The sequence below is a fragment of the Lynx canadensis genome, chromosome B1 (assembly GCF_007474595.2).
Source record: "Lynx canadensis isolate LIC74 chromosome B1, mLynCan4.pri.v2, whole genome shotgun sequence".
Classification (NCBI taxonomy): domain Eukaryota; kingdom Metazoa; phylum Chordata; class Mammalia; order Carnivora; family Felidae; genus Lynx; species Lynx canadensis.
In genome coordinates, this window is record NC_044306.2 from 151,804,007 (window position 1) to 151,820,999 (window position 16,993).

At 36.9% G+C, this 16,993-nt stretch overlaps 1 pseudogene; it reads left to right on the top strand.

Annotated features, from left to right (window-relative positions):
* The first annotated feature begins 448 nt into the window (after positions 1 to 448).
* LOC115513068 lies at positions 449 to 1,984 on the top strand (annotated as a pseudogene).
* The last annotated feature ends 15,009 nt before the right edge of the window (positions 1,985 to 16,993 follow it).

Consider the following 16,993-nt stretch of genomic DNA (forward strand, 5'->3'; position numbering starts at 1 on the left):
TTGTCTTTTTCAGATTTATTTCACTTAGCATAATACTCTGTAAGCCCATCCATGATGTCACAAATGGCAACATTTCTTTCTTCTTTAATGCTGAGTAATATTCTGAGGCACAGGAGTCCCTTGAAGATGCTACAAGTTCAGTTCCAGACCACAGCAATAAAGTGATCTTTACAACAAATAATTTTTCTGGTTCCTAATACATATATGAAAGTTCTGTTTCTACTGTAGACTAGTAAGTGTGCAATATCATTATGTCAAAAAAAAGTACGTACCTTAATGAAAAATTACTTTATTGCTAAAAAATGCTAACCATCATCTGAACTTTCAGCAAATCATAATCATTGATCATAGATCACCATTACAAATATAATAACAATGAAAAAGTTTGAAATATTACAAGAATTATCAAAATATGACAGACATGGAGTGAGCAAATGCTGAGAGCAAAATGGGACTGATAGACTTGCTCGAGAGTTGCCATAAATCTTCAATTCGTAGAGAAGGCAGTATCTACAAAGTGCAGTAAAGTGAGTACAATAAAATGAAGTATGTCCAGTGAAGGAATGCATATATACATCCATACATCCATCATCTTTATTCACTTATCAATGGACACTTAGGTTACTTTTATGTCTTAGCTATTGTAAATAATGCTGCTATCTATCTATCTATCTATCTTTGAATTGACATTTTTGTTTTCTTCAGATAAATACCCAAAAGTAGAATTGCTTGAACATATGATAGTTGGCTCAGGTCAGTTCATGGCTTGTAAGTTCGAGCCCCACATTGGGCTCTGTGCTGAGAGCTCACAGCCAGGAGCCTCTTTCAGATTCTGTGTCTCCCTCACTCTCTGCCCCTCCCCCACTCACTCTCTCGTCTCTCTTTGTCTCTCTCTCAAATTTACTTTATTAATAAAAATTTAAAAATTTGATTCACTAAAACAGCAGACCTTTGGAAATCTCTATTTACAAGTCATAGAGAGAAGAATCGAAATCCAATACAGTATCTTAGCACAGGCTGCTATAACATAATGCCATGGGCTAGGTGTCCTAAATAGCAGACATTTGTTTCTTACAGTTCTGGATGTAAGTCTGACCTGAGATCAGAATGCCAACATCATTAAATTATGGTGAAGTCATCTGTCTTGCAGATGACTGCTTTCTTGGTGTATCCTCAAATGGTGAGGAAATAGAAGAGAGAAGAAAGAAAGCAGGTTATCTGGTCTATTCTTATTAGGGCACTAATCTCATCCTGAGGACTGTATCCTCATGACCTCATCTAAACCTTATTACCTTCCAAAGGTCCCACCTCCAAATACTATCACATTGGGAGTTAAGACTTCACCATGTGAATTTTCGGGAAACACACTCAGTCATTAACTACCAGAAAATGTACTCAAAATATAATTCTTCCAAGGATTACATATTAGTTACTATGGCTAAAAATGTAAATGGCCTCAAGCCCAGGACCTGGACATGTTAGATTGCCAGGGTTTGAGCCCAAGCTGAGGGTGGCCGGATACCTCAGGCCCGGGGAGTTCTGGATCAGTGCCTGCGGGGCTGGCTGTAAATACACCCACCCAAGGGGGTCACCGAGACCCAGGAGGTTCAGGGAGCATTAGTGATCTATGTGTGTTTTTGCAAGGCACCTAATAAAAATCTTCTTCACAAAATGGTTAATATGATTAAGTGAAACAGAAAATGGCAAGCACGTGTCTGTATTAGAGCTCCTTGGCAACATTCTTATCATCCCTCAAGCTACCCTTGGTGGGAGAATAAAAGGCAGAAACATGCAGTATCACTCTAACTCTGGAAAAGCAGAAGGGTTAAAACTTTATCCGCAATTTGTGACTCTGTGTGAAAAGGAATTAGCTGCTAACAGCAAGACAGCTGAAGCCACGGTTGTGGCGGGAACAGGATACTTGCCCGAACAAACAGGAGTTATAAAGCTGGATACCAGTGGACCATATACACACCTAGTTTAGTTTTGAAAAATTAAGTTAGCTTCTGCAATTGTTTTGTGGTATAAAATGATCTCAACTCTAATTATTTTCTTTGCCTTTTTTTTTTAATGTTTATTTTTGAGAGAGTAAGAGAGAGTGTGAGAAGGGGAGGGGCAGAGAGCGAGGGAGACAGAGAATCCGAAGCAGGCTCCAGGCTCTGAACTGTCAGCACAGAGCCGGATGCAGAGCTTGAACTCACAAACCGCGAGATCATGACCTGAGCTGAAGTCAGACGTTTAACCCACTAAGTGACCCAAGTGCCCCATTCTTCCTCTTCTTCTTGACTATGCTAACCTGCAGCAATTTTAGATAAGAAAATCCTGGGTCCCATCCATAACTCTGTAACCTGCTAATTGGATGACCTTGTCAAGTCTCAAAACACTGTGTTAGTTAGACATGAGCAAGGAAGGTTATCTGGTCTATTCTTATTAGGGCACTAATCTCATCCTGAGGACTGTATCCTCATGACCTCATCTAAACCTTATTACATATAGGTTTAAAGCAGGTGCTGGCCACACCTTTGGAGCCACCCTGAAAGTTAACAGTCACACTTTCAGAGCTACCTCTAAGGGCTAACAGAACAGGAAAGGCCTTGCCACAGAGCTGGCTCAAAAGCCACAAGGGGACTTATAAGAGATGAGCATGTGCTCAAAATGTGCACCTTGCCCTTAAGTACTTTTAAGGTCACAACAAAAGCTCATAAGACACTCATAAATATACAATACATAAATAAATGCAAATAGAATGCATCATGGGTAGGTGCATGCTGAGAAGCCATAATGTCATATAACCACCAGGTGTCAATCAAAAATATCAATAAAGCCAAATTCACATGTACACAAAACAAGCTTAAAAGGTTGTAGGTAGAGCTTCTTGGAGCCATTGCCATCCTTCTTCTTCTGGCAGTGGTCTGCTTTTACTCTTGCAAGTGTATTCTACTTACCTACTTGATCAACTCTATCTCCCCGTTCTGATCTGGGGTCTCCAATTCTTTGGTACATCTGGGACAAGAACTGAGTGACCCAATGACAGCTGGATCTCAGTCACCTTTCGTCCTGCTTTCTCTACACTTTCATTTGATAATTTGAACACTGCTTTCTATTCACTTTACAGTCACTGTGGGAATATTCTTAGGTGTATTTAAGTATTTTGCAGTGAATAATTTTGTTCAGTCAAGAAAAAAATATATTTCTTAGACCCTCAAGTGTGTGTAGTATATAATAAAAATAACTATTTGCCTTAAAATTAGGTAAAATCCTGCACAAACTGAAAAAAAATTCAACGGCCTTTGTTCTCACAAAATGCACAGACAATACTTTAGGTCTTGTGTAATACTGTAGAAGCATCTTTATTACTGCCTAAGTGATTTACAGTCTTGTGATATAACCACCACTGCTTCAGTAAACAAAAGAAAGCCATTTCAAATTCAATTATTAAAATGCTAACATTAGTTTGGGATGGAACCAAACAGAAAATCATTTGTGTCCATGGCTTAAAAGTAACATTATCCACAGTATGAAGTAACTTGAAACCAATATGGAGCCAAATGTAATGAAATTGAATAACTTTATTTTTCTTGATGGGTTCCAAGAGTTATATTTTACCAAATTCAAAACTAAACTAGTCCCACCTGAGACTTTTCCAGGAAGTCTCCCCTTATAAGCTCTTATTTTGGATAGAAATAGAAGGGTGAACTATTCATTTCTACAGTTAATGAGTAAATGTTGTTGAGCGCCCCCTATGTACTATTCCAAACACATGTGTAGCTTGTCTTATACACAGTTCTTTCTCTTCCATCTTTTCCTCCTCTTCCTTTTATACAGTGAATTCAGTGTGCTTTAGTCTTTCATTTCTTAATTTCTTTCTCCCCATTACTGCACTCTTGGTGTCCCTTTGAACACCAAGTTCAAAGACAACAAAAAAAGTTCCACCGGTGTGTACTGCCTATATAGAAAAGAAAAAGTAGAGTAAAATAATTTTCCATTAAAAGTGATTCAACTAATAACTCATTTTCCATTAAAGAGGACCCAAGCAGGTCTAAAGTCTGAGGTCTACTTGTCATCTGTTTTTCTATCTACAGTTGATTTGTAGGGAAATGTTTTCTAGCCCAAGACTTGTCTACACATTGAGAACTCCTCAATTAAGTCATTAGTCTACATTTTTCCCTGACATTTACATTTAAATATCTAACTACCTACCTAGTGTATCTATATGGATCCTAACAGATACCTCAAGTCTGCATGTCTGAAAGTTCAGTTTTTGGTATTCATACATCTCCCCACAATAGAAACAAACAGTGTGCCCCTCCCATGGTGATTCCTATCCCCTTCATGGAATTCCAACTTCATCATTCTAAGTGAACAGGTAAAAGTCTTAGAGTCATTCTTGACTTTTCTTTATCTCTCACATATAATCCATGAGCAGATCGTGTTAGCTCTCCCTTCAAAATGAATCCAGACCCCTGCTTCTGACAATGACTGAGATAAGGTGGTCTAGTCCTATACCAGTATGTAAAGCGTTGGAAAAGTGAACAAAATATGACATAACTATTTTCAGATATCAGAAAATAGGAATTATAGGAATGTATCCCTTATTGAAAAAGAAAAATGTATGAGACTTATGTTTGCTCAGGATGTTGGCCTAGAAGGGATTTCTATACAATATGGCAACAGAAAATACAAGCAGAACATATGAGTCTTACTGAGATGTGAAAACAAAGATAGGCTATTGGGGAGGCTGAGGAAGCTGAAATTATCAGTAAGATGTACTGGATGAGAGAAAGCTATTTAGGAAAAATTCTCCATATATCTGCGGAAGAGTACCTGGAGTCTTTGGCTGTATATGTATATAATATACAAGTACAGAAAAACATCAAATACTGGGGAAATGTAATCTCAAAAACCTACAGAACTCAAACAGAACAGGGCGATGTTAGACTTCATGAGCCAGAGTGGGGAGACCTCACTGAATATTCAGGGCAGTCAGTTGAGACCTAGAAAATTCCTGCTTTATATAGACAGCTAAATCTAGATACTCCACAATATATCATTCACAATAGCTAGCATTCAGTAAAAATTGCTAGCGATATAAAAAGCAGAATACTATGGACAAAATATGTAAAATAGCTAAAGGCTAATGAAGTGAGGAAAACTTGATTGAACATGCTGGCTGCATGAAGTTGATGAAAACTGAAAATACCTGAATGCTACAAAAGTTAGAGTGCTATTTATATAGGTTTCTCTACCTTAATGTGGGAGGTAGGGTGGGGAGCAATGGGTAAACTTTTTTTCTTCTTTTTAGTTAAATAAGTTGAGGGAAAAATCACCACTTAACAATCTCCAAAAACTTAAGAGATAGAAGCATTAAGAATCAAAGCCTACTAATATTACTAAGAAGGAAGACAACAATGTTTCCTATAGTCTGGCCAAAGGGACCTAACCTGAGTCTGAACCAGTCTATGGATCGAACTTCAAATTTTCAGGAAATACAGGGACAAAGGAACATAATAAACTTTACCATAAGTGTGCAATTAGCAAAGATCAGACCGTGGGGAATTGTACAAGGCAAGATCCCTTAACCCACAAGCTGTAAGTAAACAAAAGGGATGGAGGAGGAATCTAGAGATTATAGGAAACTTAAAAGATAAATTTTAAAATGTCTTAATATAAGACTAGAATTGTGATATAATAAAAGAATATTAATTTGGTCTTTGTCCTGTTTCCTGGCACAGAGCTTTTAAGACCCTTGAAATCTCCTGAGTGCTGGAAGGGTCTTTAGTATGTTACTGAGAAGATTCTTAGCTGAGAGGTCTATAGACAACTTTAGGATGGGGGCTGGTCACCAGAGGAACCAGCCATGTAATCACCAGTGCATTGGAACTTTTGGCTCCACACCCCACCCCAACACACATTAACACACTCCACAGAAGACCAAAAAATGCTAGCAACGGATTTAATCACTAATGGCCAGTGATTTAGGCAATCATGCTTAAACCCTAAATTCTGCAGTTCGGAGAGTTTCTAGGTTGGTGAACATATACACATATGAGGAAACTGACATATCCCAAACTCCAAGGGGATCGAAGCTGCTATGCTTGAGAGACTCCCAGACCTTACACACTTTATGTCTTCATCTGGCTCTTTATCTTTATCATTCATATAAACAAGTAATAGTAAATTAAAAAAAAAAACCCATAGGACTCAAATATTTTTTAGATCTTAAGCTTATAGGTATTTTATTTGTTTGCAAAATAGACTTTAGTTTTTCTCATAATTACCTTCAATGTTAGTATCCTCCAAATCGTTTTCACAATAAATAAGACCGTCAGACTTATTCACAAAAGATAAGACTATTAACAGCTTTTAGTTCAAAGACTTCCCGGCATACTTTGTCAAAACATTTTTAAGATGGAGCAGGAACATGGCTGTAAGCTAACACATGCCATCAGGAATATCCACACTATTTAAAAATGCCATGAGGCACCAACATAGTTGTGTTGAATGGATACTGAGTAATTGATTGAATGGTGCGGTGTAAGCTTAGCAGAAGAACTGTGCAAAAGCCATAGAATCAACTCTTGTTCCTATACATACTTTCTGACCAAATTGGAATCAATTATATGTGGAATTGGCTGCCACCCATAGTCTTTCCTTCCCTGTGCTCTTTTCTCATAGTTATATTCTCCTCTCATGCACTTGAATTTATCACTACATAAATCTAATTTTGGTTTATGTGTGTATTCAACACGTACTTATGAATGCTTAATAGATAAGAACCGTCGCATAGTTGCCTCTGTGCTCCTGGAGACTCGCACATGAAATGAACTCATAAAAACTTCATGGAATGAACAAATCATAGGACTTCACAGGTAACTTGGTGCTGTGTAAAAAGGGCCTTCCTTCCCTGATCTACTGGTTGATGGTAGAATTTCGATGTGCTCTTTAAGCTTTTATTCTAACACCTAGACATCTGTTGAAATATAAAGACATTTAGATATGTTAATCTGAAGGTAGGACAAACAAAGCTAGAAACAGAATATATTAATTAAAATTTTGTATGGAGATTGTAGAGTCCCGTGCAGTTCTAAGAAAGAATATAGAAAGATCCCAAGTCCAGTTTACCTAGTCTCCCCCGATGGTAACCTCTTCTAAAACTGTAACATGGTTTTTCTGTTGGTGTTTCACTGGAATAGTGCAGGTATTGACAGAAAGATGTTTCTGCTGTTAGGCTATCTTGATCTGGTCTTTTGTTAGAGAAAACGGGCTTTTCTTGGAGCTTTATTGATCTGTGTGTGTCCAGTTTGGCAGTTCCTGCAGTCCTCATCTGGGGTATATGGAGTAAGGAGACCCAGGGGACTCACTGCTACATGTGCCTCATGCCCTGTCTCTAGGCAGTCTGCCCACTTCTTTCCACCTTTTAGAATTTACCTGTGCTTGTTTGTTCTGTTATGTCTGGGGTAATTATGACTGGAAGGAATGGAGTTATTGCATATTGGTGAGCCAGAATATGCTTTTATTTTATTTCATTTTTTAATGTCCTATTTATTTTTGAGAGAGAGCATGAGCAGGGAAGGGGCAGGGAGAGGGGGACAGATTATCCAAAGTGGGCTCTGTGCTGACAGCAGCGAGCCCAATGCAGGGCTCAAACTCACGAACTGCAATACCATGACCTGAGCTGAAGTCAGGCATTCAACCAAGAAAACCACCCAGGGGCCCCTTTATTTCATGTTTTTATTTATGAAAATGAGAGAGCGCAAGCAGGGGAGGGGCAGAGAGAGAGGGAGACAGAGAATCCGAAGCAGGCTCTGTGCTGTCAGCAGAGAACTCAACGTGGGGCTCGAACTCATGAAACATGAGATGATGACCTCAGCTGAAGTCTGATGCCTAATTGACTGAGCCACCCAGATGCCCTGGACATATTTTTAATATGTGTCAGTAAAATGGGTTTTGTAACCTATGGGAATGAAAAAGCTACAGATGGGATTAACCTGGGTTTGAGTAAAGAGAACATGTAGGCTATGCACCTATGAGTGTAGAAGAGGGATTACTTATGGGAAGCATACAGTATGAGGAATAAAGAAAAACAAAAGACAAATTTGGATCACCATGCACCTTTTCCCTGAGGGATAGGCACAAGATGCTAATATTTCTGAACACTCAGAGGTTCTTGGGAGCACTGAATATACAGACAGTAATTAAGAGACCTACTATAGGGACATAATTTAATCCAAATGAACTGAAGAAACATCATATCTTTCTTCCAAATAGAAGTGAGATTATAATTTGGGTATCTATAAAAAACACTTAGCATTAAATGTATTTGTAGAATATAATATGGAAAAGGAAGGGAGAAAAAGAAAGAAACATTTGTTAGAAATTTCTAAGTATTGAGTCCTGATATAAATAGGTTCTTGTCATTTTGAGAATACTGCATCGATATTTACTAAAAGCTTTTCTTAATCCTTTTTTTTGTTTGTTTGTTTTGTAAAAAGTTACACTCAGGGGCCTTTTATTTAGGCATGCTGAGGCAATGTATCTCATTGCCTTGCCTACCAAAATATGCCTTCAATGACCTGAAAAATGATATCAGTATTAACTGACACATCTTAAAAACTTGAAAGAGACATTGCCATTCATAACACACAGCGCTGTAATACTTTATTTATTTATTTCTAGAGAAAGAGAGAGAGCGTGCGAGGCAGGGAGGAGCAGGAGAGGGAGAAAGAGAGAATCTTAAGCAGGTTCCACACCCAGTGGGAGCCTGATCTAAGGACCCTGGGATCATGACCTGAGCAGAAATCAAGAGTCTGATGCTTAACTAACTGAGCCATCCAGGCACCTCACAGAGCAATACTTTTAAAGTGTATTTCTTATCCATTTTTCTGTTCCAAGCTGCACTGGTGACATTGTGGCATTGTTTCCTGTCCCTTCTCTATAACCCTGCAGTCAGGCTCAGTCTCTGCCAGATCTCACCTTTCTTCTCCAATTAGCTCATTACTCTCTCCATTTTTAAATCAATCAAGCCCATTCTTAGATGCTTTCAAATCCCAAACCCCCAAACCAAACCCATTATGTATTATCAGATAATTAACCTGAAATTTAGCTAAAAGAGGGGATTTATTTCTGGTTGTCAGACTGAGGGCCAACAATATGAGATAAATTTTGGGTTGTGTCTTTTCTTACCAAATTGGAAAATATATGCTGCTTTTCTTTTAGATTTTGTAAGAATTGGAAGATTGTTAGTCATGATGAGGTGTGAATGTGTAAATCAAATAGAAAAATGCATATTTGTTATTTGAGGCAATTAGACTGGCATGACTGCGGATATAATCAGATTGGCAAATCCACGTTAAGGAAGATCACTCGTCTATCACGATCAGAGACTTAATTACCATTTTTTAAAAGTGCTAGGGCATCTCTGATGTTTTGAGGCTGCTTAGTGAACCGATGATCCTGACAATTTTTTCCCATTTTTAGAAAAAAAAAATGTTTAGGCCTCTCTGCAATGCCTTTCCAGTCTCATCATCGGAGAAGTGTTAAGACCTGACTTCCCCAGTGAGGACAGGGATGATTCAGTGTTTATGGGAGTTCAATCAAGTTGCTTTATATAGCAGTGGTAGAAAACTTGGATGAATTATGAACTGTGGCTGTCTAATCTGATTATTCCACACTCCAAAATTTTGTAATTGATGGGATGTTATGATTTTGTTTATAGGCAAGATTTTGATCTTTGATTCACAAAAGCTCTTGTGCTGTCATTTATAAAGGAAGTATTCATAAAAATAATAGCAGAACCAAACTTTAGTATTCTCAAAGGCATAGTATTTTAGTGAATAAACCATATTGAAAAAGGGAAGGAAAATAAATCAGTTTGTATGTGATTTGGAATGGCCATTTTATTGAGATAAGTATAGATGGAAAAATAGTTTATTATAGCTATGTAGAAAAATTATCTTCTTCAAAATAGAATTTTTAAATATGAAAATAGTGATATAGCAAATGTTTATTGTGACTTTTCCAAGTAGTGGACAAATCTTGAAACTTGACATCAAAACAATATTTGTTTGAGGGTTGTCTTGCTTAATACTTCTTTCAGATTCAACATTTCATATATAAGATAAATATACTTAATTCACCCATTACTGTGGGAAATGAGATAATGGATGAAAAATTCCTGAAATAAAATACTTTTAATATATTTTAATAAGCTTTCCCCAGCATAAACTGTTCATGCACTAAATTTTCAATCCTTATTATGCCACCTGAAATTTTTTACCCTTAGTTTCTAAATCCCATGAGAAACTGAGATTCACAGATGAATAATGATATTGCTAAGATCACAAATGGATGACAGAGGTGGGATTTGAAGTCCTGTCGTATGAGTTCTTGTCAAGAACTGATACCATTACTCAAAATCTGCTTCTAGTAAATTCAGGTCACGTCATCATCCTTGATGATGTTTCTCCCAAATACGGCTGCCACATGCTTTATCAATGGATCTTACCTCATAGCTTCTTTTACTTTTTAGCTTATCATTGTGCATCTTCTTAAACCTTTGAGTTTCCATGTTGAATCTGAAGTATAAAGCAAGATAACACTCAAATACTGTTTTTGTGCCACATTCCAAGATTTGTCTGCTATTTGTCTGTCTTTGAGTTTCTATCGGGATTGCTTTCTCTACCTCAGTATCGAGGCTGCAGCAGGCTGTACAGCCATACTTTGCACAATAGAAACTTACGCTGAATATTTACTAAATTGGACTGGATTTGATTTTTCAGGAAGCAGTATGTACATTAGCTAAGAACCCAGGCCCTGTAGTCACATTTCCAGCTTTCAGAGCTTATCTCACTTTATCATATCTCTTGTATTACTAAAGATAAGTCACTTAACACCTTGGTGCCTCAGTTTCCCATCTGTGTCGTGATGATAATAATTATACAATAATATACCTAACTTGTAGACTTAATGGAGGATTTAAATGAGAGAATAGATGAAAAGAGCTTAGAACAATACCTGCCACATAAGAAGTGTTCCTTAATCTCTCTATTATTACAATTGTTTTTACTGCTTATCAACAGAAACCAAATGTTGTTAAGCATGCATGCCAACTTGTATAAGGAGTAGGAATAACATTTTCTCCTTTAGATGGAATTATAAGAGTGAAAGGGAAAACGTATACTTAGGAACTTAGGCACATGTCTAATGAATCAAATCGAAACAAATGCCCACTGCGTGTAGATGTTAAAGAGGGCATTGTGTTCCTCCTGAGACATTTAGCTCGTGCTCTGATGATATCTCTGTCCTACTAACTACTCAAGAGTAGCATGGTTAAATAGCACAGTTGTCTTCATGAAATAAAGGGGTGGACACATACTTTTAAAAGTGACAAAGAGGGGCGCCTGGGTGGCGCAGTCGGTTAAGCGCCCGACTTCAGCCAGGTCACGATCTCGCGGTCCGTGAGTTCGAGCCCCGCGTCGGGCTCTGGGCTGATGGCTCGGAGCCTGGAGCCTGTTTCCGATTCTGTGTCTCCCTCTCTCTCTGCCCCTCCCCTGTTCATGCTCTGTCTCTGTCTGTCCCAAAAATAAATAAACATTAAAAAAAAAAAATTAAAAAAAAAAAAAAGAAAAAAAAAATTAAAAAAAAAAAAAGTGACAAAGAAATCACTTGCAAATCACAGCTAAAACTCCAGAAGATTTGGAAAATACGCATTGTAGCTTAAAATATAATAATGACTAAAACCAGCTTTTGTTGTATCCACAAAGTATATCTTCCTCAAAGTTTTGCCACCTATATTTTTGAAATTCATGGACATTGGTTTCTAGAAAGAAAGAAAAAAAAAACATAACACAGTGTTCCCAACTGTAAAACTTTTGAAAATTGCAGTTATTTAAAACTTAGACTAATGACAACATAAAAATCAGATCTGAGTAGGAACATCTAAGTTTACCCTTTAAGATGATAATATAGTGTGAGAGAAAATAGATCTTATTTATTGAATATATTATGTAGTAAACAATAAGATCACTGAAGAATACATACAAAAAAGTTCAAAAATGAAGTATAAGCTTAATGGTATTCTCCTACAAACATTAAAATAAATTGTAGTAGTATACATTTAAGGGTTTTTTTTTTTTGTTTTCCTCTTTCTTGGTAGTAATTGAATATGTACTGTAGGTCGGTAATGTTTCCAAATGGATCATGACTATTTCCTGTTGGCCTTTTGGCTGAGATCAAGTGTTATATGTTGTCTCTAGGGACTCTAGCCTGCACAACCCAAGAAATAGACTGTTATTTAATAAGCATTTAGCATCTTTTAACTAAAATGATGGTAACCAATATTACACTAAGTGCTTGATTATTTATGAGGAATCTGCTCAGTAAAGATGCTCAAGGCATTAGCTTCGATGAATCGTCATCATTTCCAACTATGTCAGATAGTAATCACACTCTATTTCTTTTCATCCTTTTACCTCTTGATCATTTTGCTCCTTGACACCTGATTTGATAACAAAACCCAGCTAAATATAGCTTAAAGCCTAAGTCCTACTGGTTTGGAAATACTTCACTCTTTTTCCTTTATGCTATCAAGATATTAATGGAACACCTATTGTATTCACTATAACACTTTTTACAGACTGCTTGGGAGAGAGGTAACTCTATAGTGCATAGTAAATGGATACATCAGCCGTGTGTGTGTGTATGTGTGTGTGTGTGTGTGTGTGTGTGTGTGTGTGTGTGTGGGTCCCTACAGAGTGCCAGAGAAAACTGAGAGGATAATGAACTTTTAGGTTCCCATATTTCAGCAAATGATTTTCTTGCCCTCCTCCAACTATCAACACTCAGGTATATTCATTTAAGATCTACTCTTCTATGTGATGCAGAGACTGATAACTCCTTACCCATTCTTTATTATCCTTTCATTGCTAAGAGAAATCAGATATTGTTGGAAAGAGGAAATTGCCCCAAAAAATGGAATATATCTGCTATCCTCCTATGTAGTTAAGATTACTATTTGACACTGTCTTCACCAAAGTGTTGTATATACCAAGCTGTTTCCTGGGGCTTCTGGGGAAGCACTTTAAAAGAGAATATAGCTGACCAATGTTGACTATTGGCCACTCATAGTTCTGCTTCCTTCTGTTGGGAAGACAGCTGCCACACTCCTAGCTGTCAGAGTGTGATTGCTAGGATTTTCCCTGAGGATGGAAGAGCAGAAAAACAAAAGGAGTTTGGGTGTTTCTGGAATCATGGAGACCCCACTGGCCCAGGGTTATCTGTCTCCAGATTTACCATTATGTGGCATATTCATCATCAATTTTGTTTAAGTCACTCCTTCAACCAAGAAATATCATTCTTAATATATACCTTCCTAAGAGATTTATATTTTAAAAATTTTTTTTTTCAACGTTTATTTATTTTTGGGACAGAGAGAGACAGAGCATGAACGGGGGAGGGGCAGAGAGAGAGGGAGACACAGAATCGGAAACAGGCTCCAGGCTCTGAGCCATCAGCCCAGAGCCTGACGCGGGGCTCGAACTCACGGACCGCGAGATCGTGACCTGGCTGAAGTCGGACGCTTAACCGACTGCGCCACCCAGGCGCCCCGAGATTTATATTTTAGAAAGCACTTTGGAAGAACATAACACATTAGTATCTAAAGAACTTGGTTAACCTAAACTTTAGATTTCAGGTTATGATATATGAAACTTAACATATTTTGCAGTTCCGCTAGTTGCCCTTATTAAACATATTTAAATACATGGAAAACCTTATCCTTGAAACATTGACTATTACTGTTTGAGGATTAATCAATTCCTGGATTACTAACCCTGACAAACTATATGATTCCATGAGAGTAGAATCCGTTTCTATCTTGTCCAAAATATCCCTAGGGCCTATCAAACAAGTTAACACATAGAAGATTCTGAATAAATATTTTTAAATGGATGAATAAATTAATGAAAAAGTGAACAAACTCATATTGTTCCCAAACGTGAACAACACTTATCAAACTTAAGTCATTCTTCTTTGATGTTAAAGAAATTTTGTGCATGATTTTATGCTCTTTAACTAGTAAAGCCCTGCAGCAGTCATCCTCCAGATACAGACTTTTTGTTTTCTGAGGTGTCTTCCTCCCTTCTTGTCTCTCTTTTCTCACTTCTTTTTCTCCCTCTTACCACGTCGTCCATTTTTGTCTCTCTCCAGTTTATTTTGTTGGTGTCCCTCACCAGCCCATTCGCTTAATGCTCCCAGCCTCTATCTTTTCAGCGAGCTCTATAATCAAGATTCTGATTTTTTGAACCATGAAGATAGAGTGAATGTCGACGTGTATTGACTCTTTTCGTCAGAAAAATAAATCCACTGAATTGTTTCCCACGAAAAGTTGCCTACCTCCCCCCCATCTGAATGCTAGTTTTCTTTCCCACAAAAGCAGAATTAGTTTGCTGATTAGTTGGTGTAATCTAGCCCTCATATGAGCTTAGAGGCATAATCAAAGCATCTTTTCATACTAGAATATTGCATTTTAAACCCACTTAACACATAACAACATGCAAAGATATAAAAAATGATCTTACCATAGCCCCTTAAATATTAGATTGCACATCTCACTGAAATTGATTTTCAATACCTTTTAAGTTCATGAAAAGTGGATAGAAACTACTGTGGCCTGCTTAAAAAAAAGTCAGAAAAACTGACTAAATTCACTGATCCTAGGTAGATTAATTTGAACTACTCCTCTTTATATCTTTAGCTTGATCTGGAGATATATATATATATATATATATATATAGAGAGAGAGAGAGAGAGAGAGAGAGAGAGAGAGAGAGAGAGACCCCCTCCTTACTCTGGCCCTGGTCAACTAGATAAAGTACTGAATTAAAATTTTTATATAATTTTCTACTGCATTTATTAGGGTCTCTTAGATGGAAGTACTGTCCAGATAGGGAAATAAAAGACTTTCTGTTCTTTGGATTCACTGGAAATCTTTGCTCATATAAACATTTCTGAGATGCAGGTTATCACCTGACCTTAGTTAATCCTTGAGACATACCAACATCCTAACTGCAGAGTTTATGCAGAGAAGGGAGACCACCTGATTTTTTAAAAATGTGTTTCAAGTGTCAGCTTTTGGCTTAACAATATCTTTGAGTGACTCCCAGGTTAAAGGGACATTTCTGTATTTAGATTATGTATGGCATATGGGTTTGAGGAGATTGTTTAAAACTATATCCATCACATAACTTTCAGAAATTAACAAAGTGAAAAAAAATTATAATGTGTTGGATGGCACCAACTGTGACCTTATCAACTATAACAACAAGGTAACCTTCTCTGAGAGGCCAAGTCCTAGAGAAACTGCCAGAGCCCAGGCCTAAGGATAAAGTGAGTACAAAGTATATTAATTGTGGAGGCATTTGATGTTTCCCCAAGCTTCTATAGGTGTTCAACAAAATGTGAATACCACCCTTCTGTTTTGATGTTTAAAATCTTCTTTCAAGTATCTAAATGCATAGTTTTATCTTTGTCATGAAGTAAATTAAAATTTGAATATTAACTATAAAATTCATTTTGGTGTTTTTATACATATAAACTACATAAAATGGAGGAATAAAAAATATTACAGAAAGTAAATTCAAGTGGAAAGAGTCTGATAGTAGTCAAGAAAGTTCCAGTGTTATGTGCTTTTTTGCACATTTTATTATATTGAGATCTATACATTTCTTTAAATTCAGTTTGTAAATAAAATATGATTATAATACAATTATGTCTCAGAACTAGAAGGGAGTTTAGAGATAATTTTTAGCATATCTGTGACAGAAAATTCCCATTTTTGATAGATAGCACTAGAGTTAAAACTAGAATTCAAACCATTATAGTAATAATTCTCTGCTTTAAAAATTTAAAAATTTCACATTCAGCCAATTACTGTAAATCAAACTCCAGTTTACCACCATAAATAAAAAAGAAAACATTGTTGAAGAAAGATTTACTTTTAAAAGTTTTTAGGGGTCACATGATGGCTCAGTTGGCTAAGCAACCAACTCTTAATTTTGGCTCAGGTCATGATCTCAAAGTTTGTGGGATCGAGCCCTGCTTCCGGTTCTGTGCTGACAGCTTGAGATTCTCCCTCTCCCTGTCTCTCTGTCCTTCCCCTGCTCACACACACAAGCTCTCTTTCTCTCTCAAAATAAATAAACATTATAAAAAGGGATTTTAGTAAGTAAAAAACACAGCAACATGAGGATGGCTTAAATCTTTTATTATTTTGCTTTATTAATGGCAAATAGAAATAAAATGACTGTATTCTAACATTGCTCAAATTGTTTTCTCTTTATGATCTTTTTATCATTAAAATAGAGCTTTACATTTATATACCACTTTGCAGTTTATTAAAATAAGAATTTGCAAATCTTTTTCACATTGTTATTGTTTGTTAAATGAGATTATATATCTGACAAATACTAGTACAGTAAAACCTTGAATTGCAAGTAACTTGTTCATTTTGTGTTCCACAAGACAAGCAAACGCTTCTAAAAAATTTAATTTGATAAATGAGCAATGTCTTGTAATACGAGTAGTATGTGATACCCAATGTCATATGATCACAACTGAACCAATGGTTTCTCTCTCTCTCTCTCTCTCTCTCTCTCTCTCTCTCTCTCTCACACACACACACACACACACACACACACACACACACTGAGGAATTGTGGGTGATTGTTTCCCATGCTCGGATGCTCAGTCTCAGGCTTCAGTGTTTGGCAGAAATCAGTGATTTTTCAGAATTTTGGAAGGTGCCCACAACTGGAACTGGTGTATTTGTTGTCACTTGGAAGCACCTATGGACAGTCCTTTGCTTTTCCATACAAGGGGAAGCTTAGGAATGCTCTGCTTCATTCTAGGTCAGGCTGTCTGCAGATAGAGACCCTTTCCTCTGCTGTCTTATTGTCAGTTAGGTTAAATATGATATATGGCAAGAATTTATTAATAC